Source organism: Balaenoptera physalus, assembly GCF_965194825.1.
Source record: "Balaenoptera physalus genome assembly, chromosome: 3".
In the NCBI taxonomy this organism is placed as follows: Eukaryota; Metazoa; Chordata; class Mammalia; order Artiodactyla; family Balaenopteridae; genus Balaenoptera; species Balaenoptera physalus.
This window is the reverse complement of record NC_138890.1, coordinates 126,034,566-126,058,151: the sequence shown is the minus strand read 5'-3', so window position 1 is coordinate 126,058,151 and position 23,586 is coordinate 126,034,566. Positions and strand designations below refer to the sequence as shown.

Here is a 23,586-nt window from a genome sequence, read left to right as displayed (position 1 = left end):
ATAAGGTTCTAAACCCACTCACATGAATTTAACTTTAGGATTTTGTTAGGGCAGCACCCCACTTCCCGAATGTTTTCAGTGTATGTGCTACGATAAATACAAGATTACACACACAGACAGGCGCTCATGTGCTCGCGTGCACGCGCGCACACACACACACACACACACACACACACGCAAGAGATCCTAACAACAAAGTAAAAATTCCTATCCATTAGATACTTTTATTCTTTTGGTTTCCAACTATGTGTTTTTCAGCATCCTTCTCCTGTCAGCCCCCTAACCATCTTCACCTGACTCAGTTTAATGACAGCTACAATGGTAACAGCAGCTACCATTTCATGGATGACTACCATGTGCCAGGCTCTATAGGCTCTATATTAGAAGCTTTATATATTATTTACTTGAATTTAGTTCTCACACAGAAACCCTATTTAGATGGATATTACTATCCCCATTTTGTAGGTAAGGAAACTGAAGCTTAGGGAGATTAATTTAGCCCATTCCACACAGTGGTAGAACTAGCAGAATCTGAATGTTTGGGTCTTTCCATTGTATTAACCTGCAAGAGAAAGTCTGTGCTCTTTTCAACTCTTCACCTGCTTCTCTGGAAGGTTTTGCTCTCATTTCTTCTCACTGATTGAAAAAGAACACAGTTCAAGTACCATTTTCTTATACCTTTGGCTGTCTCTTTTATATAGTATTCAAATAATGCAACTCAAATATGCCCACTAAAAATTTTCGCTTTCAACAATGAAATAATATTTTATAGAGTAATTTTATAAGATTTTCCATGTTAGCGTGACTGTTTTCAAAAAATTTACTAAAGAAGCCAAGATATATGATCAAGAAAACGCCCAGCTACAGTTTAAACTGCAGGATAGGATACTGAGATAGCACACAAAATGGAACAAGGCACTGAATAGCCAAACTTCAGGAAGGGCAGGAAGACCAAAGGCCTTGGGTGCAGGATGTCTTAGACTCTTACCTGGATCTATCATCAGACAACTCACCCTAGCTTCTTTCTAGCTTTCTTGAGCACCCACCTCCCAGAAGTCAGACACTGATTGATTAGTCATGTGTCACTCTGTCATCAGGGGCAGGATCTGTTATCAGAGGAAGGGGTCAGAAATACACTAGGCAAACAAAAAGCATACCTACAACACTTGGCCTCTCTTAGCCTCAGTTTCCTCTTCTGTGAAATGGGTATATTTGTTTATTGTAAGGTTCAATTATGTAAAGTATACAGTATCTTTGGTGGTAGCTCTGGTGGCAGTAGTGATAGTGGCAGGAATGGTATAGAGGATTTGCTCTGTGTTGGAAGGTGATCTTCAGGTTCAGGACCTCAAGTGGTATTTTGGGGGTGTTAATAAGGATGTTCTCCCCTTTTTACCATGAGTTAGCTAAAGAGATAGTCAAAGCCCTTATAAGGCTTATGTTCTCATTCCTCCAGGAAATTGGCTCTGTTTCCTCATATATATGACTTGGCACTGGGAGATTAGTTTTGCATTGTTTTGTGATATTCAGCTCTTACCCTGAATTCCCTCTGCTTCCACACATGTGCCCAACCAAGGCATCGCCCATCTTCTGTAGTCCACTTCATGTAATTGTGACTAGAGGAGACCACACTGAGGTGCTACATCCTTTCAGCATTAGTTGGCATATTTCCTTGTTCCAAAGTGGGTATCTGGCAGTTTCTTCTTTATATGCATTATTACATTGACCTCAAGTGCTTTAGAAAACAGAATTCTGTTAGTTTTGTCATGGAAAGGACAAAGGCCCTTAATCTGATGTGATCTTTAATTTTATGTATAAACTTGATAGGGCCACAGGGTGCCCAGTATTCAGTCAAATGTTATTCTGGGTGTGTCTGTAAGGGTGTTTTTGGATGACATTAGCAGTTGAATCGATAGACGAGTAAAGCAGATTGCTCTCCCTAGTGTATGTAGATGGCACTCGTCCATCAGTTCAAGGCTTGAATATAACAAAAAGGCTGATTTTTCTGAGAGTAAGAGGGAACTCGAACTCCTTCTGTCTGACTGCCTTGAGCCAGAACACTAGTCTTTTCCTGCCTTCAGAATCAAACTGAAACATCAGCTCTTCTTGAGTTTCAAACCTGTGACTTTTAGACGGGAACTTAAACCATCAGCTCTCCTGGCTCTTAGAACTTCAGACTAAGGCTGGATTTCTAGCTTGCCAACTGCAGGTTCGGGACTTCTTATGAGTCCATAATCTTGTGAGTCAGTTCCTCATAATAAATCTGTTACTATGTATGATCCTATTGGTTCTGTTTTTCTAGAGAACCCAGACTAATACAACTGGTAAATTCAAAACAAAACAAAAAATCCTTTTATATTTTTCCAACTGAGTGTTTGTTTTTCAGCATCCTAGTCTCAGTTCAAAAAAGGAAGGAAGGAGGAGAGAAGTCTTTAAATAAAATAGCTGATTTTTTTTTACCTTGAAGTTATCTATATATTATTCTAATAAGACTAAAAAATGAAAATAAGACCAGTTGGTATTAATATTTTTCTCAAATTTAACAGGTGTACTGCAATCTTACCTTGGATCTTTTCTGCTTGTTTCTTCTTGGTTTCAATTTAATAATAATGTCTTTTGCTTCCTTTCTTAAACAGTTGTATAATATTACTGCTCTGTTCCACAGAATTTCTACCACAGTTCTGTCCACTTTTCTTCCCATCCACCCCACCTCCATCCCTCAGTGGTTGCGTACTGAACATGAGCAAAGTCATTCTTCCAGGGTTTGTAAAGCCCTTTGGGATTATTGAGAATGAATGGTGTTATATAAATGTCATATTGTTTCATAACAGTTCTTAAAACAATGAGATAATGTCTGTTAAAGGATTTTAAGTTCCATGGAGAAGTGCAGGGCATATAAACAAGTCATTTTTATTATATTATATCCATATATTTTTGCTGTACAATTTAAAACATTATTCTATCCTCTAAAGATATAAATGGTTTGTTTGAGCATATGTGTGCACATGCTGCTGACTATATAGAAATAAATAACTAGATTTTGATTTTGTTGCTTCATTTTGTCATTTGGGTACAGTAAATTTGTCACTGTAAAAGCTGGCTGGGGCAAAAGTAGAAACCTAAAGCAGTCTCTTTTTAAGATTAAATATGGTGTTTATCTCTTAATTTAAAGCTTTGTACTTATGCAATACTGAATTTTTTTCTATATATATAATGATTTACTGAGTTTTACAAAGACTTCAGTGAAGTCAGTTATTTAAAATAATTCCCAAATCCCTTTTTCTATCTGAGCTTCAGACCCACATTTCCAACTCCCTTTTTAAACACATTCACTTAAAACTAATAGTGACCAAAATTAAGTGTATTTTCTTCTCCACAAAAACAATCCCCTGACCTAATTTCCCTGCTACTATTATTAATGGCACCACTGTTCTTCTAGTCAGGCAAGTTAAGAAATCTTAGTATCATCTTTGGCTTCTTCCGCTTCTTTACTTATCCCTCATCTCTACTCACCCTTCATCCTTACCCCCATAGGCAACCCTGTACATTTTTTACCTGTCCTTTCAGTTATGTTACCTCATCCATTGCTCTAGATGTGTCTCTCACTACCTCCTCCTAAAATACTGTCATTAATTTCTAGTTGGTTTCCTTATTCCAGTTAGTCCTACACCTGTGGAGTTAAGACACATGGACCTGAGGTTTAATCCTAGCCTCGTCTCATATTAGTTGTTTTCCTTAGGAAATTTACTTAGGCTCTCTGAACCTCAGTTTCTTTATCTTGAAAATAACTTTCTTCACGGGTTAATTCACTGTAATAATTCACTTGGATGATATATTGTTCTAGTCTATACTTTATTGGTTTCATGGTTCAAGAACCAGTCAAGCTACCTTAAGTAAAAGGGAGATTTTTGTAAGCATACAGTGGAATCTCATGAATACCCAAAGACAGAAACCGAAGAGAATGTGACCAGAAACTGAAGTTGTTCTCCTTCCAGAGATATGTAATCTCCTTTCCTCTTTGTATCTCTGTTTTTCTTTCTTTCTACATCTGCCCTGTACTCGTCTTTCTATGCACAGTCTTCTCTTTTTATTATCCTTTAGAATTCTGTGTTGCACACAGTCTCATAATGACCACCCCAACTCTGAATATGCACATCCTTTTGCCTAACACCAACTGGTTCAGTCTCACCATGTTTTCAAGAAAGGAATCTGATTGGCCTATCACATATTTTGACTATCTACACAAGTCATAGCCCCTTGTGAGCATGCATGGCTCACGTGCTACCCCGGACTCTAGCTTCTGAGGCTAATAGAAGGAGCAGCAGTTGTGGACAAGAAAGATTCTATTAAAAGTAGATGGGGACAAGCTGGTAATGATTGGCATCTATACACATTTTAGGTAAAGTGCTTATTAGCATAGTATGCTCAACAAGTAGTACTTATTATTTTTATATACCAAAATAAACTAAAGTTAGGCCCTGATTTTCTGTCTCCTTCCCTCTCTTTCTTAGACACATATATACACATACATATGAAAACACACAAAACTAAAAATTTGTAGTTAGCAACATGGGCCTGGAGCCATCAAATATGAGTTAGAGCTATAAATCTGTTATTTAAGACCTATGTGATCTTGGACAGATTGCTTTCTCTATCCTTCAGTTTCTTCACCTGTAAAATAGGAATGACATTCTATCAGTTGGGAATCTTATGGGTTCAAATAGTTAACCACGCTTATTCTAAAAAGCTTATATTGGAGCTATAGGTAGAATTGATTTCAGGTACAGCTTTATCAGAGCCTAAAATGATATCAAGTAGACCTTGGTTTTCTCTATGTCTCCATCTTTTGATTCTGCTCTCATATCCCCACCCCTAACCCCATGTACACACGCTTATTTGTGCTATTCAGGCTTTCCCCCTCATGGGTTTGAATAGTCATATCAACTCCTCACATCTTCCGTGATTCTAATCCAGTGGATAAAGGATGCTTGCCTTTTTCCCAGAGGTCTCAACATGTGCCCATCCTGAAATGATTACTGCAGCTGTAGAATTAAAGGCTCTGATTCACCAGTCCTGAGTCACATGCCGTTTCTCAAGGCAGAGATACAGTCAGCATCCCTAGAGTCACATGGACTCAGGCGTGCAGAGAGGGGTGTGTCCACCACAGTGGTGATACAACTTTCCATGATTGTCCAGATGATTAAATCAGATAAGGTAAGCAAAATCCCTTGATCTGTGCCCATCCTGTTCTCTAGAAAACTATATGCAGAGTCCTCAGGATCTGCTATAAAACAGATTTGAAGTCCTTTCTTCCATTATTTCCCCAGATTCCATTTTCTCCCCCAGCTGCCCTCATGGATCCTTGACCACACCCCACCCTTTCTTGTCTATATCATATTGCTTATGCAATTCTATTGCACCATTCTTCCACCGTTTTAGTCTATGGAATTTTTGTCCTTCGTGCCCCATCTCAAACACTCCACCTCCTACGAACCTTTCCCAAACTCCCTTAGACTCTAATCAAAATCCCATAAAAGATGTGGTTACTGGTTCACCAGTCTTCATTTCTAGCTCCACACCTCAGACACATTTCAAAATACATTTCCCTGGATATCTCAGTGGATTTCTTTGATACTTACTATATTCTGCCTTGTATTAATCTTATGTATCAATCTATATCATATATACTGAAGGATCACAATAAATATTTCTTTCATTGAATTAAACATAATTTCAACTAAATATACATAACTTCTGAAACTTTAAACCATTTATTTTACTCAAGACAATATTTTAATCTTATTTTAATAAGGAATTTTATAAACTCTTGACTCTATATCTTAGATATTTAGCAATGATCTAATAAACCAAATACATAGTCAGTTCCTAGTAGTCCACAGGGCTGACATTATTTATATCATATAAACCTTTTTTTCCTAGGCTTGCTCTTTCCTTTATATGTATTAGTATTCTATATTTGATTTTCTGTTTATTAATCCATATTTATTGAGTACCTACTATATTCTAAACATTCGAGGCTCTGAGGAGAAAACAAAGAACAGAATGATGAAGTATCTGTTCTCATGGAACTTACTTTCCAGTTGGGCATGGGGTGAGTTGGGATAGGCAGTAAAAGAAGTAAATATACAATATAATGTTAGGTAATGACAATTATACTAGTTTTACGTTGCCAGAAAGTTTGTTTGTTCGATCGTTTGTTTGTTTTTAAAATCTCTGTGTTGTAAGAGTAGTGTTGGAAAAGAAATTATTAGATGGCAGACTTCAAATAAAAGAAGGAAAAGAGCATATTATACTACTTCCTTCACAGAGCTATCTCACAGAATGTCTTTTCAGTTTCTTTAACTTTCTCACTTTTTAATCTCTCTCTGAGCTGGGATTCACCACCATTTTATATTATGAGCAGTCAGCTTCCTTTGATTTTTTTGCTCTAAAAAGCAAGAGGCATTCCTAAAAACTGTTCTCAAAGATGGTGTTTTACTCTGTAATAGCAGTGTTTATTGAACATTAACCTTTAAGTCACTTCATTCTTTTAAGTACTTAGAATGGTGAATAGAATTCTTTAGATAGTTAATACTACTACCAGCTTAAAATAACATGTAGAAATAATGTGTGCATATAATCACAAATATGCATAGTTCTAATTCAGACTTAGCAAGTGCTGTATTTTTAAAAATTCAACTCTTCATTGAGTTGATATGTTGTTTGTGATTTTTTGGGATAGATTAAAATTTTTAGTTCAATAATAAAAAGATAGCAGCAGTTTTAGAACAGTCATATCATTTAGTACCTGGCAAATGTTCCACTAAAATAGGGGAAAATTGAAAGAATTTACTTTTTATTGACATCACTGGTTTTAATGTAGGTAAGTGTACTTAACATTATTAAACTCAAAGCTGAATAAATTCCAGTACAGAGACTGTCATATTTATATTGTTCATTCTGTTCTGGGTTCTCCACGTGGCCTCTCCCTGCCAAGCATTTTGCACAGTTCTCACATCGCAGTGTCAACCCTGCCTCCCTGCCCCAACTTTTCGCAGATTACCTCATCTTTACTCTTTTCAAAAGACCATCTGATATGACCTTCCTTAAGTTTGCTTCTCTCCACCACGGGATTTGTTTCCCCACATATTTCTCCAGACTTTCTTTTGCCTCAGGACAAGGTGACCCTAATTCTTTTCACAGCTAACCACCCCTCTACCCATTCCCACAGTCTTCAGGAACTTTCTCTTCTCCTTCCTTGCTCTTGTGCAAAAAGTCTCTCCATATCCACAAACTTTTTTCCCCTTTGTCTCACATCTGCTCATTTCCCCTCTGATCTTTAAGATAATGTTTTAACTTTGTTTCTTCTGTGTGCTCCCTTCCAAATTTTGCCTTCCACTATTGACCTACTTCTGAAAAGAGTAGTCTTAAATCCTGCCTCCTCTTTTTACAACTACTAATTATTTCTTGGGATCTAGGTTCTTAACTACAAAACTGTCCCAAAATCGTCCTTTTCTTTTTTAATTGAAGTATATTTGATTTACAATATTGTGTTAGTTTCAGGTGTACAGCAATGTGGTTCAGTTTATATATATATATGTACACACATATATATATTTACAGATTATTTTCCATTATAGCTTATTACAAGATATTGAATATAGTTCCCTGGGCTATACTGTAAATCCTTGTTGCTTATCTATTTTATGTGTAATAGTTTGAATTTGTTAATCCCACACTCCTAATTTATTCCTCCTTGCCTCCCTTTCCCTTAGTTAACCATGTTTGTTTTCTGTTTTTGTTAATCTATTTCATTTGTGAGTCTGTTTCTGTTTTTATATTCATTAGTATTATTTTTTAGATTCTACATATAAGTAATATCATATAATATTTGTCTTTTTGTATCTGACATACTTCATTTAGTATAATATTCTCTAGGTCCATCCATATTGCTGCAAGTGGCAGTATTTCATCCTTTTTTATGGCTGAGTAACATTCTATTATGTATGTATACCACATTTTCTTAAGCCAGTTGTCTGTTGACGGGCACTTAGGTTGCTTCCATGTCTTGGCTGTTGTAAATAGTGCTGCTATGAACATTGTGGTGCTCTGCATTTGTCTTTTGGTGTGGTTTTGACTTTGGGAAATGTACTCATGTTCTATGTATTTTAAAAATTAAATCAACAAGTAAGGGAAGGAAAAAAAGAACTAAAACTGAGTGTAAGCAGAAACAAATAAACCCAACTATATGTCAAATGAATAACATTACACTGATGAGGGAATAAAAGAAAGAGAAAATTAATTCAAACTTTGAACTTAGTACTTTGACTATATTATCTTTGGCCTGGGGGGGAAATGAGAATAGCAAACAAATCTTGAACTCTTCTTAGTAGATTTTATTTTTGTTGTGCTATAGACATACTAATTATAAAAGTATGTTTATGAATGAGAGATTTAGTAAATGAATGCATATGTCGATGTTGTAGGGAGCCAGAGTTCTCATTACAGAAGAAAGGAGATAAAAATACAGAATGAAGGAAGATGAGGAAAAACTTTGGGGGAGGGATTGGATTTGCATAAACTCATAATTTCATATATATATGAAATTTCATATATACGTGTATATACATATACACGTATATATGTAATTCCTACTTCCGATTGCTAAAAAAGGCCTAAAAGCATAGAATCAATAGCAATGAGCACACCTGGCACCCACATATTGGTTTCTAATACTATTTCCCACTGAAAGGAACCAGGGCTCTTTGGAGAAATGCAGTATTCCCACGCCTGGAACACCTGTCATGCAGGCAAGTGTCAAGAAGTCATAGGAGGCATCTTGAAAGGTCCCTCCCCACTCCCAGGTCAAATGTGGAATAACTTGAGCTGCAACTAGTTGAGGATATACAACTCAAGAATACAAAGATAAACAACCCAATTTTAAAATAGGCGAGAGCTTCCCTGGTGGCACAGTGGTGAAGAATCCGCCTGCCAATGCAGGGGACACGGATTCGAGCCCTGGTCTGGGAAGATCCCACATGCTGCGGAGCAACTAAGCCCATGCGCCACAACTGCTGAGCCTGCACTCTAGAGCCCACGAGCCACAACTACTGAGCCCGTGTGCCACAACTACTGAAGCCCGCATGCCTAGAGCCCGTGCTCCGCAAAAAGAGAAGCCACCGCAATGAGAAGCCTGTGCACCGCAACGAAGAGCAGCCCCCTCTCACAACTAGGCGAAAGCTCATGTGCAGCAATGAAGACCCAATGCAGCCAAAAATTAAAAAATAAAATAAAATTAAATAAATAAATAAATAAATAAAAATAGGCAAAACCTTTATCCTAAGAAGATAACACAAGCAGCCAGTAAGATGAAAAATGCTCAACATCACTAGCTGTCAGGGAAATGCAAATCAAAACCACAATGAGATACTACTTCACACCCACTGGGATGGCTATAATTTTTAAGTGAAATGAAAGAAGGGAAGGAGGGAAAGAGGGAGGGAGAAAGGAAGAAAAAGAAGTGTTTGGCAAGGATATGGAAAAAATGGACCCCCTCATACATTGCTGGTGGGATTGTAAAATGGTGCAGCCACTGTGGAAAAAATTTAACAGTTCCTCAAAAAGTTAAGCATTGAATTACTGGATGACCCAGCAATGTCATTCCTAGGTATATACCTTGAAAACAAGGGTTCAAACAAAAACTTGTACACAATTGTTCATAGCAGTATTATTCATAATAGCCAAAAAGTGGAAACAACCGAAACAAAACCTAACAAAATGTGGTATATCCATACAATGAAATGTAATTCAACCATAAAGAGGAGTAAAGTACTGATTCATGCTACAACATGGATAAACCTTGAAAACATTATGCTAAATGAAAGAAGCCAGACACAAAAGGTCACATAGTATATGATTCCATTTACATGGAATGTCAAGAATAGGCAAATCCATAGAGACAAAAAGATTAGTGCTTGCCCGGGGTTGCAGGGAGATGAAAATTGTGGCTTATTGCTGAGAGTGTTTCTGCTAACAGGTACCGTTTCCTTCTGGTGTGGTGGAAATGTTCTGGGATTATGTAGTGGTGATGGTTGTACATTGTTATGATTGTACTAAAAACCACTGACTTATACACTTACAAGTGGTGAATTTTATGTGAATTTTACCTTAATAAGAAAATGTAAAAAATAGTAATTTAGAACAGGAATGAAATTTAAACTATTAGGAAAAAATTAGAATCTGTGGGTCCATAATGTTATAAATGAATAAATAAATGCTTAAAAGAGAAGGGAAGTCTCCTCCTTGTAGTAAGATGCCAACCAGTAGATGTGAAAGGAGTAGTAGAATTGGAAAATTAGTATTTTCATAGTCAAGATTGGTTTGGCCAAAAGTTTTCAAAGGATACTAAATATATGGGGAATATTTGATGAAGAGCAGTATATTTTCATGATCTTAAAGTATCTCCCCACTGATTGCTTATTAGTTGCAATATGAAATATATACATTATTTTTCTCTAGAGTAGAGAAATAAGATATCACCTTGGCTCATCAGAATTAACCTCAGCAATGAGGGGCACCACATACCTCCTAACAATACCCTGAGACAGACACGAAGTCCCTTGTGTGGCTCTAGCCAGGGATGCATAACCTGAATTCTATTAAGGGAGCATCAGACAAACCCAAACTTGTTTTTTGGGTTTGTTTTTTTTGTTTTTTTTTGTTTTTGGCTGCATTAGGTCTTCATTGCTGCGCACGGGCTTTCTCTAGTTGCAGCGAGCAGGGGCTACTCTTTGTTGCAGTGCGTGGGCTTCTCATTGCAATGGCTTCTCTTGTTGCGGATCTCGGGTTCTAGGCGCGCAGGCTTTAGTAGTTGTGGCTCGTGGGCTCTAGAGCGCAGGCTCAGTAGTTGTGGCGCACGGGCTTAGTTGCTCCGTGGCGTGTGGGATCTTCCTGGACCAGGGATCAAACCCGTGTCCCCTGCACTGGCAGGCAGATTCTTAACCACTGCGCCACCAGGGAAGTCCATCCAAACTTGTTTATTAAAAAAACAACTGCCCTGTATTCGTCCAAAAATGTCCATATTATAAAATACAAAGAAAGGCTGAGGAGACTAAAGAGACATTGAATTAAATGCAGTACATGATCTTGGACTGGCTCTTGGAACAAAGGGAAAAAATAACACTAAAAAAGGACATTATTGGGGCACTTGACAAAATTGGAATGTGGATGGTATATTAAAGTATTGCATCAACATTATATTTTCTGAATTTGATAACCATGCGTTAGTTACATAAGAGATTACCCTTGTTCTTGTGAAGTACAAATTGAAATATTAAGGACTAAAGGGCCGTGATGTATGGCAGGTAGGAGGTGTCAGAGCCCTGATTCAACTGATGTATGTTCTTAGCAAATACACAGTACACAAACCACGTTCAGCAGAATATGAGCACCTTCAGCTCCTCTGGATATTGACATTTTTCTCCAAAGTGGTTTTACCAACTTATACTCTCAACAGCTAATAGAAGTGTTTCTTAAAGTTCTTAATTTACAAAATTAAAAAGCAACTCATCCATTAAGTTTTTTTGGAAACTTTACAGACCTCTAAAACCTGCACGTCTGAAAACCACTTCCTTACATGACACTGTTTAGAGGAACATGCTTTATAGAATCTTAAGGCTGGAATCACCACCTCCTTACTTGACACTGTTTAGAAGAACATGCTTTTATAGGATTATAAGGCTGGGATCCTTGGCCTTTAAAAGGCCTGGCTATAGGAAGTTTTCGTGAATTCATCTGGATCCAAACTCTTCTATCAACTGTCCAGGCATGAAATCTCAGTAACCTTTGATCACTCTTGTCTCTCCCTTACCTTTTCCCCTCCTCTCACCCTGATTCCTCACTCTGTGCCTGTGCTACGTTCAGCCAATCAGTAGGGCTTATGTACTCACCCGTTGTGGGATATCTCATCCGTCCTGTTCTAGTCCTATAGGCTAGTTCAGGTTCTTAACACATCTTTCTTGGCACTGTTATAAGAAACCTAAAGTGGTCTTTTCCTCTAGAATCTCCCAGAAGTAATCCATTCTATATACTCCTACTAGAATGATCTTCTTAATATAATTATTGTATTATTCCTCTGCTCACAAACCTTCCATGGTGTCTTACCGTATACCAAATTAAGTATAAAATCATCTGCCTCTGTTATCCATAATCTTGCTTTCAAATGGTTTACCATCTTATTCCCTATTACCGCCCTATGTTCTATCAGGAGAACGTAGATAGTCTGGGGTGGAGCTGAAGAATTTGCATTTCTATCAGGTTTTCAGGGGAAGCTGATACTGCAAGTCTAGTCTGGGTACCACACTGAGAACCACCACTCGAGCTGATCTGTAGGTCCTGGCATGGGGTATTACAAATGAGCTGCTCATTGGATATATGTTGAATAGAATTAAATCTCTTTTTTAAAACCTAGAAAAAAGTGATTTTCCAAAGGTCCCAGGGACTAAGCATTCAAATCATAAGAAATGGTTACTTCTTTTGAAAATTTTCAACTTACAGAAAAGTAACAAGAACAGTACAGTGAACCCTTATACATCTTTCACCTTGATTTGCCTGTAGTTTACATTTTCTTACATTTGTGTGTGCTATATGTATGTATATATGTGTGAATGAATAAATGCATGTATGTTGTATGTATACCTAATGTCTTTTTCTTGAACTATTTGATTGTCCCTGCTGTACTATCAGAAATATGATTTTACAGAATTCTCAGATAGATGTGGGCTTCATTACTCTGATTTGGGGGATGGGCAACCTTTGGGATCTGGGCAAGTCATTTCTGAGCCTCAGTTTCCTTATCTATAAGATCTGAGTATAATAAATAAACTTGATGTAACATATTAAGTAATATATATAAATTACCAATCACAGACTTCTTAGCATAGCAAGCATTCAGCAAATATAACCATTTTGCAGATTATCAAAGCAGTTTTTTACATGTGTAGGTAAATACTTTATTAACAAGTTTGTTAGTATGTTGAGTATATTGTACTAGATTAAAGCACTTTTAAGGGAGGAAAGTGTTGTATCTTCTACTAATAAAGAAAAAATTGGCAATAGACCTTTTTAAAATAAATGGACAATATAAATACATACATGTATACATATATGCTATATAATAACATATAATATATTTAAGGCAAAGTTAGTTATACCTTCATTACATATAAATCCATAAATTAGGAATCATAGTTTTACATGCACCAAAAAATTGATGAATGCATGTGTTATTTGCTGTCAGAATGTGCTTGGTCAGCCTGTTTTTAGCTTTTATGCTTGTAACAAGTAATGAAAACATTGGCTTTCCACAGTCAACCAAATATTTGTTTTGCCGCTACTTACTCATTACTGTAGACTAAATAATTTTTCTTGTCTTCAGCAGCATAAATATGGTTTTATTCCAAGCTTTGGATACTTCAGCTTTAATTTTATTCCTGTGCATATAATGCCACATGTGTGCTCCTATAATAAAATTGTAAAGGCTTTATCTTCTGTTGTATAGTAAAGGAACTCATTGTACTCAGGTACACAAAAATGATTCCAGAAGAAAAAGATAATGGTTTATCTGCTAAAATGAAAGGAGGAAGAAGTGTGCTGGCATGGAACAGAGAAATATAACTCTTCTAAAGAAAAAAGCAGACATTGAAACTCTTAAATGTTTAAAACAGGGCATCCTGTATGCTTTTCAATAAAAACCGGTGATAGCTGTGGTAAAATGTTTCATCAGTATGATTTCACTCCTAGGTCAAAAAAAAGATGGAAACAAGGGGAAAAAATGAAGTTAATGAATAAAACAAATGTTACCCCAGATCATGGCCCTAGATGTGTCTTACTAAGGAAAAATATAAGGATTATATAAAATATATTTATTTTCAATTTATTTTTATAAAGAAATTGAAGAAATTATCAAAATATTCATATGGGACAAAACATTTTTTAATATTCAAATAGTGGCAAGCTTATTTTCACAGTCTGCAAAGAAGTTCATTGCATTTCACAGTCTGCATAGAAGTTCATTGCTAAATCTGCCTCAGCTTCTCAACATCCTGTGCTTACCCCTATGTTACCACTTAGAACAAGGGAGTGTAATTATCTCTTTATTTACTAGTGTATATCACTATACAGTGAGTTTCTGAAAAACATGGCCCATCTTGATCATAGTTCATTTATTCAACAAATACTTATTGAGTGTGTACTATGTGCCACACATTCTTTGGACACTTTGGATACACCAGGTAACAAAATGAAGACCTCTGGAATCCTTTTAAAATGTATAAATATATCAAATCATCATAATGTACACCTTAAATATCTTACAATTTTATTTGTTAATTATACCTCAATAAAGCTGGGGTGGGGGAGGCAAAAAAAGACCTCTGCCTTAATGGATCTTTCCTTCTACCCATATTTGCAAAGTTACTGGCATATACATTGTAGATTTCCCATCACAGTCGTAAGATGTCCGCACCAACTCTAAGCAATGTATCTTCATAAAATAGCATCCAAGGCAAGAAGGAAAGGTAGATGCAAAAGGCGTTTCTCATCTTGGACCTTTCTCTTTATGGGAAAGAACATCTTTCCCAAAATCCCTACCAGACCTCCCTTTGCATATCACTGGCCAAAACTGGATCTACTGGACTACTCTGTCAAAGAGGAGTGGGATTTCTTCACTGTAAGCAACTGGAAGAAAACATCTCTCACCACAGCTATGAACTCACCTGCATCTGTGCCATTTGCTTGCCTGTCCCCCTGTAGCTGTTCATACTCTTAGGCCAATTCCTCCACTTGTGCACTAGATCCTGCTGCCTCTTACCTACTTGCAGATATCACTCCAACAGTTCTCTTCTTTCTTTCCTACACCCTCTTTACTGGATCATTTACCATCAGCATGAAAATATGCAGTGTTTTCTCTATTTAAAAACAAAAACAAAAACAAAACACCTCTCTTGTCCCCATAGTTCCCTCCAGCTACTGCTCTTTAGCTCTGTTCCTCTTTCCAGAAAAACTCTATGAAAGAATGTACATGCCTGCCATCTCTAATTCCTCTTCTGCCAGTCCCTCTTAAATTTACTCATTAGACCTTCATCCTCACAAGTCAACTGCTTAGCCCTTTTCTTAGGTGATCTATCACCAGCATTTTGCACTATTGATCACTTCCCCCTCTTTCAGTCACCTTCTTAGCCTTCAATTTCTTCTCTCTTTTATACTTACTTCTTTGGGGTGTCTTTTAGTCTCATGGATTTAAATATCATCTATATGCTAATAATTTGCAAAGTGTTTAGTAGGCATCTTAAATTTACCATGTCCCAAATTGAACCCCTGATCTTATCTCCCAAACCTGCTCCTCTTGAAATCTTCCCTATGTCAGTTAATTTTAGAGTCATCCTTGACTTCTCTCATTGTTTTATCCCTCCCATCCTGTTGATCAGTTAATCTAGGATATATAATCTGACCACTTCCACTGTTACCACCCTGGTGAGAGCCACAATCATCTCCCACCTAGATTAGTGCATCTGTCTCTTAACTACTCTCTGTTTCTACCAGTGGCCTCTGAAAGTCTGTTCTCAACATAGTTGCCAGAATGGTCCTTTAAAAGTATAAGTCAGATCTTGTCACTCCTTTTTTTTTTTAAACCTACCAGTGGGTTTCTTAAAAGCCAAGCCTCAGTGTTTGTCTACAAAGGTCTACCTAATCTGTTCCCCCACCTCCTTTATACCTCTCTCGTTTCACCTACTTGTAGTTCCCTTTCCTTCACTCTGTTCTAGGCACAGTAGCCTCTTTGCTGATCTGAGTACATGTTTGGCAGGCTTCCTGCCTCAGGGCCATTGTACATGCTCATACCCTATCTGCACTGCAGTTCCTCCAGACTTCCATATGACTCATCCCCTTACCTATCAGGTCTTACCCTCTCTGAGGTCTTCTTTGACCACCTCTGCTTGGCACTCCCTTATTGCCCTTCCCTACTTTGTTCTTCTCTGTATTATCTTATCACCTTCTGATAGACTGTATGTTTTACTTATTTATTGATTTCTGTCTTCCCCACCAAAATTTTTGTCTTTTTTCTTTATTATTATCTCCCTAGCACTTAGAACAATGTTTGGCATGTGGTGGGCATTCAAAAAAAGATATTTGGAAAATGAGTGAGTGAAATGAAAGATGTAAGATGAACTAACTGGCTTAAAGCAGTCATGATTTGTCCTCTGATACTAGGCATTCTGTTGCCTAAACCAAATCTGGATTTTGTTAGCAAAAAAGAAGGTAGAAGAATTATTACTTGGGCAATCAACTGTGTCTAACACAAGCCCATACTTGTGAATCACTTAGTGCCTTTTCCCTTTTCTCCTCCCCCTCATTTCTCTCTTATAAGAACCCATAAGGAAGGTAGGACAGGTGGTATTTTGCACAAGGAAATTATGGCTCAGATAAGTTAATTGATTTTTCCCCAAGAGCACCAACACAGTGGTAGGACCTAAATTGCCTGACAGCAACTGCAGTCCTCTTTCCATAGTGGTAATAGTCAATATCTTGTACAGTATTTTGTGGAGTACTGTGTAATCCTTCATGTGAGCCAAGAGAGCCTTTACCTCCAGAAAAGTGATTATGAATCCACCTTTTTCTTTGCCTATTGTCTCAAAATGGAAAAAACAAGAACACTGAATATTTAATATGAGCCTATTCTTTTCTATATTTTGGATTAAAGTACTTTTGTAATAATTTATACATTAGTTACTGATATGTTATTTACTGTCAGTATGTACTTTTTACATAATGGTGTGCAGACTATGCTTTGCCATCAGATTCCTCCATATTTTGCCCACATGATTCCCTTTGCCTCCCCACCAGAAATCATCTCTTCCAGCAACTGTTCAAGCCAGAACCACAGTAAAAATATTCCAAGTGCTAAATAAAATTGTTATTTTTAATCAGTCAAGTAAGGTGAGCAGGCATAATTGTCACCTTTTTTGGTTAAGTAGTAGAGAAAAAGATACTTGTAAACTCTTTCACCTAGAAGGAATTATTTAAAGTATTGAAATATGCTGAGATACCAGTACATTAGCTGTGTATATATACATAGATATATACCATAAATTTGTACATATTATATAATGCATAACATAAAATAAATGCATATAATAAAATATCTAACACTAAAACTATCTTGAATGTGATTTAAATGTGTGTCAAATGTCCCTCTTTGGCATTTCAAAATGCATTTCTGAATTTTGTAGCTCCTTTTGGTGGACATCAGGGCCTTTATTTATCATTGCATTGTGGTTAAACATGTTCAGGTTCATAAAACTTGTGAAGAATAGTGTGATGGACATTCAGGTTTTCCATTCAGTGAAGAAGACACAGTGACTGCCCTTATGTTCTAACATGAGATTACAGGATGGAACAGATGAAAGCAGTTGGGGTTTCTTGGTCTGGGACTTGAGAATGAATACATCTATGCTGAGTTTAAGAAAGATGCTCGAGTGGTTAGAACTCTGAGCTTTCACTGCCAAGGGCCCGGGTTCAATCCCTGGTCAGGTAAGTAAGATCCTGCAAGCCATGTGGTGCAGCCAAAAAAAAAAAGATGTTAATTATTGAAACTATTGTTTCCATTTGCCCTTACTAGCTTTTACAATTATAAAAGTTACCTGTTTCGGGTTTTACTTCTTTCCTGCAATTAGACAAGAAATTTCTTTTCCCTCTGATTTTTATATTGGCCTCATAGGTCTGTGGTTTTTGATTGGCATGATGAGTAGTCTGGCCTCTCAACTGACTAGGACTTAGCATTCTTGTCTTTACTATTCTTCTGATGCTTTCCCTACTGATATAAAAGGACCAAACATAATCTTGCATGAACTAGAACTCAATTCAGTTGCTAGTGTGCTTATCTATGTGGCCAGATATTATTTCCTTTACATTTTTATTTTTCATCTCAGTGTTTTTGAGTGCCTTCTTGTACACATTGGCCATTTATTTGACTTTCTTTCTTTGATCCTTTGTTTTCTAAAAACTAGAATCATTTTTTATATCAGGAACCTGTGATAGTCCATTTCAGCCATGTTTTCATATATCATCTTACTGCTACTTCCAAAAAAGGAAACATTCCCTCCAGCCAGCGACTGTTTCACCTTTTTCCTCATCAGTAGGGCTGGCACCAGTTCAAGTTCTGTCAACATTGTTCCATCAGATAAAGCTGTTGGTAACATAAAGGATGAGAGAAGGTGGTATGTATGCACCTGATTTAGGCACCAAAGAGCGGGTTAACAGCATTCTCCTTGCTCCCATGTTAGCCTGAGTGCCTGTGCTCTTGCTTGAAGTCTAGTCTAATTTAGCTGTACCTTAGTGCTGAGAGTGACACTTGCCCATGCATGTATCAGCATCTGTCTGCTAATAGTTGAGTCACTTGGATAAGAACTCATGCTTTCTGGTTTTCATTGACAAAATGGTTAATAATTAAGCATTTGTACAGATCTTTATATAAACATCATTTTTAATAAGCTAAAAGCCTAATCAGAATATAAGCAGTATGTCTGCAATCTGTTATCATCTGTACTGTTTCACTAGCTATTAACAGAACTGGATAAGCTTCACTTTTAGAAAACGTTATGCAGCATGGAAAATTTCATTTCATCCAACAAAATGATGATCTTCTAGAAAGCAAGAAAAGAAGTGTCAGACAGAGCTATTCCCTATGGGTTTCCTCTCTTTGTGGAAAGAAATCTGGCATTACATGTAGAGTTTTTTTTAGATTCAGGAAAGGACTTTGGAGAGAGCCTTATAAAACGTATCACTGTGTCCCAAGGGATAACCCTCATTCTGAACATTACCAGTCAACCATGCTGAATCACATTCTAGTTATATGATCAGTTTAGTCGTGTCAAGTCAGAAAGGATTTAGTTGAAAATCTCCAAACTCTGAATTCTCCCCATTTAGTATGGTCCTTGCCATTCTGCTGAGTGCTCAGGGATGCACAGAGTTTCCAGGCAGTTGCACCACCACCTTTATGACTTGTTTCATCTTTACCCTGCTGCCCTGGGCCACTTGTGAGTCTCTCAAAATCTTTTTATCCTGTTAGCTTAAGTCTTAAGCTAGAGGCAGGCCTAGACAGTAGGTTAGAGGTTAGAGCAGGGGTTTTCAAACTGTAGCCAGTAGTTCACTGGTGGATCATGAAATCAGTAGTGTATCTTAATCAACATTTTTAATTTAACGGAATGGCACAGACCAGAAAACATCAGAGTGCATCACAGGTAGTAAGGGTAAATATTGTTTTATGAAATTTTGAAATTTTTTCATTATGTTTAGTAAGAATATGAAATTGCCTTTTTTGTAGGTAAACAGAACAATAGAATGCCATTAATTTCATATGGTTTAACCTTACATATACAGTTTTATATATTAGCTGTGTATACCAAACCTATTTGTGTGCAGAGTTCAGATGAAAAACTTCCTGTGCTAAGTCATGGTCCAAAAAGTTCAAAATCACTGGGTTAGAATAAATGTCTAATAGCGCTGTGCTAAGCCAGGAAAAAAACCCCACAGAATGCTTTTCCCTGGTTCTAAAATAGCTAGCCTCTGCTAGGTAGAATATGACTACTCACGAGAAACAGATACTTTATAATACAGTATTAATAATTAATAGTCATAATTAAATAGTATTCATAATTAATAGACATTTCAAGTGCTAAATTTCTTGTACAGGTGAACTATAAGATTTAGAGACATTCAGAACAGTGAGAAATACTGTAATCAAAAAAGGTTCCTGATTGAGGGAGGTGAAATAAAGAAATGGGTCTGACTGGACGAGAGGGCTTATTCTTATAACCTGTTTACCTCTGTAACATGAGCTAAGTAGTTCGATAATTTATAGAACCTTGAAGAAACATCGAAGAAGTAACCTGTATAAGGGAGAAATCATGAATGGTACATAATTTTGATGAAATAAGATCAGAAAATAGTGTCACTTTGAAAACCCCTAACTTTAATTTGGTCATGGACCTACTGTTGGGAAGACTTTTGAAATCTCACTTTAGAGCTTATGGTACCTTACAAAACAGCTTTAATTTTACTTAGTGAGTATTTTTTGTTTCTTTTTGAGATTTGATTTTTCTTTTAAGAAATTTGGGAAATGTAGAAATTATAACCTCATGGAAATTTATTACTTTACTTAGCAAATAAAAAGTTTAAGATTTCTTAAAATGAATGTGAAATCCATGACCTCGGGGATAATTATTTTGGAAACTGTTTTATTGTCTAGATACCTAGAGGAATTTTTAGAGGAAAACATCATTTATCATGTATCAATGAGGGATTAGTGTTTGCATATTTTTCTGAATGAAAAGAATTAGATTTAGATCTCAAAATATTGCCATATCCTCAAAATAAGTCTGTTCTGTGTACATTTCTCTTGCAAATTCCACCTCTTTTACTAAGGTTTCTAGTCCACACCTTTTGTCCTACCGTGACCGTTTTAGCCACAATTTTTTCTGTTAGGCTATTTTAACAACCTGCTAACACGCTGCCAACAGATCTCTGTTGCTAATCTCAGATCCTGCCAATACATTCTGTGTGTGGCTTTTCTTAAACACAAACTTGATCGTGTGTCAATCCCCTTCATAAAATTATTTAACGGCGTCTCATTTCCTACAGGATAAAATCCTTTGCATGCCATACAAGGCCCTACATGGACTAAACTTTGCCTGCCACCCTAGTCTCATCTCTCACTGTGGATCCTGTGCTCCATACAGGCTAAATTTTTCTGCATACCAACCTATTTCCCACCCCAGCCTTTGTATCACAGCTCCCGCTTCCTGGAATGCTTTTTATATGTAATAGATTTTGCCTCCATACTCAAGTTGTTATTTAAGATCATTTCTCTAAGATGCCTTTCCTGGTCTCTCCTTCATCACTAGACCGATGGTTCTCAAACTTTTCTGCACATTAGAATCACCTGGAAATTCCAAAGCTCAGGAAGTGAGACTCAGGGTCAGTATTTTTTGAAACTCCCCAGGTATCTGGTCAAGATGGTTTAAATATTCATCCATATCTTCCTATAATTATTCTATTATTTTGTTTTTACTCTTAATTCCTTAAGCCACCTGAAAATTATTTTAATCTGTGATGTGGAGTGAGGATATAAGGTTTGTAGTTTAGCAGGTGAAAGATACAAATTACCAGTTACCAGTGCAGCATGGTATATATTCTCATGGTCTGAGGGAGCAAAGGAAAGGCAATTAAACCTAGAAGGCAGCATAGCTTTCTAGATACACTAAGCCAAGAGCAAGATCATCAGTTATTGAGACCGTTAGTCTCCAAAATATGTTTTATTACACCTGTAGAATAAAGTTTTTTGTTTGTTTATTTTATTTTTAACAGTTTTATTGAGATATAGTTCATATACCATACAATTCACCCATTTAAAGTGTGCAGTTCAGTGGTTTTTAGTATATTCATAAATCTCTCCAAACATCACAATTTTAGAACATTTTTATCATCTCAAAATGAAGATGTACCCTTTACTATCTCCTGCTACAGCCTCAGCCTCCCCTCCCTCAGCCCTAGGCAACCACTAATCTACTTTCTGTCTCTATAGGCTTCTCTGTTGAAGATATTTCATATGAATAGAATCATATAATATGTGCCTTTTTGTGACTGGCTTCTTTCACTTATCACCATGTTTTCAAGGTTCATCTGTGTTGTAGGATGTATCAAGCATCTCATTCCTCTTTATGGTTAAATAATATTCCATTTTATGGTAATACCCATTTTGTTTATCTCCTTGTCAACTGATGGACATTTTGGTTGTAAAATAGTGAACACTTCCAATATATATTTTAAAAATGTGTTCATGACTCATATGTAGGTACTACTCAATGAATATATTATATACTATATATAACATACACAAAAAATAATAGCTTAAAAGATAACAACAAAATATAAATAGGATTCTTACATTTTTTTTTTCACCTCTCAGTGGGTCATTTGTATTCTAGAAACCTCTCACTTTTACAGATTTTTGAGGCTACTGGTCCAGGTGAGTGAGTCAGCTGAATAAAGGTGTTCTAGACAGAAGATACAGTGCATGCAAATGCGTGGAAATGAGAGAAAGGATGGCACGTTTTCATGTCTTGCAAGTTGTGTATCTGGGACATAGAATAGAAAGGAATTTTCATGCAGTAATTTTTTACCCTCTCCCTCACTGTAATAGTTTAAGGTTTAGTGAAAGAATATCTCTATTCTCTTACATATGTATAAATATGTATATATGTGTATATGTATATTTATATATATATATATGAACACCTAAGAAAGAATATTAAATAAAAGTTTTATCCTAATATGTAAGTCTATAGTTTTATTATTACAGTTGACCCTTGAACAAGAGTTTGAACTGCACAGGTCCACTTATACATGGATTTTTTTCAATAACTGCATCCTACAGTTCTACACGATCTATGATTGGTTGAATCTGTGCAGGTGGAACCACGGATACAGAGGACTGGCTATAAAGTTATACTCGGATTTTGAACAGTTGGGGTGTTGGGACCGCTAACTGCCCACATTGCTCAAGGGTCAAGTGTACTATTTGGCAGTGTATATTCGACACTATATTATGATACTTTCTAGAAACAACCTTATAGTTTGGGCTTTTTTCAAATAATCTCAACCAAGAATTAGCAGCATTAATTTCCTATTTACCACTCTTTTCTGGTTTATTTCTGAACATCTTAGTTGCAGTATTTTCTGTGACTTAAGGAGGTGGGCTGAGTCTGCTATAGGAAAACAACATCAAAAGTAAGTCCTTTGTACTTTCCCTTCTATAAAACCCATGGAGAAGTCCCTTACACTTTATTTCATATTGTGCTGAGTTGCATATGAAGCAAATATAGAAGAATAATTATGTTTGTTCTTACCAGTTTGGCTGTGGTTGAAGAGAAAATGGCCGTAATATTTATTCTGCTACAGCCAAAGACTTTGCTAGTCTGTGGTGTCTTGTGAAGATTCTGGGCAGACTATTGGGATAGAATCCAATCAACTTAGTTTCTCAGACATATTTCTCAAGATTGGCTTGCTTATTTTTCTATTATTCACACTCATTATTCTGGGTATTTTAACAGCATATCACAGTGATTAATTTACTACATTATATACTCTTTTTTAAAAAATACTTTTTATTTATTTATTTCATTTTTGGCCGTGTTGGGTCTTCGTTGCTGCACACGGGCTTTCTCCCTATTTGTGGTGAGCAGGGGCTACTCTTCGTTGCGGCACGTGGGCTTCTCATTGCGGTGGCTTCTCTTGTTGCGGAGCACGGGCTCTAGGCGTGTGGGCTTCAGTAGTTGTGGCGCACAGGCTCTAGAGCGCTGGCTCAGTAGTTGTGATGCACGGGCTTAGTTGCTCTGCAGTATGTGGGATCCTCCCGGACCAAGGCTCGAACCCGCGTCCACTGCACTGGCAGGCGGATTCTTAACCACTGCGCCACCAGGGAAGTCCGACATTATATACTCTTAAGGCAGCAGTAATTAATACTGAGTTTACCAT

General features: G+C 36.8%; 1 protein-coding gene and 1 long non-coding RNA gene across 4 annotated transcripts in view; one reads left to right on the top strand and one right to left on the bottom strand.

Annotated features, from left to right (window-relative positions):
- Positions 1 to 23,586, top strand: part of CWC27 (CWC27 spliceosome associated cyclophilin) — a 239,368-nt gene that overhangs the window by 128,565 nt on the left and 87,217 nt on the right. The gene's annotated exons all lie outside the window — the stretch shown is intronic.
- Positions 1 to 23,586, bottom strand: part of LOC309658645 — a 50,795-nt gene that overhangs the window by 15,038 nt on the left and 12,171 nt on the right. Inside the window, exon 2 of the long non-coding RNA XR_014262352.1 lies at positions 1 to 23,586. This exon is cut by the window's left edge and continues 15,038 nt beyond it. This is a non-coding gene — a long non-coding RNA (uncharacterized lncRNA).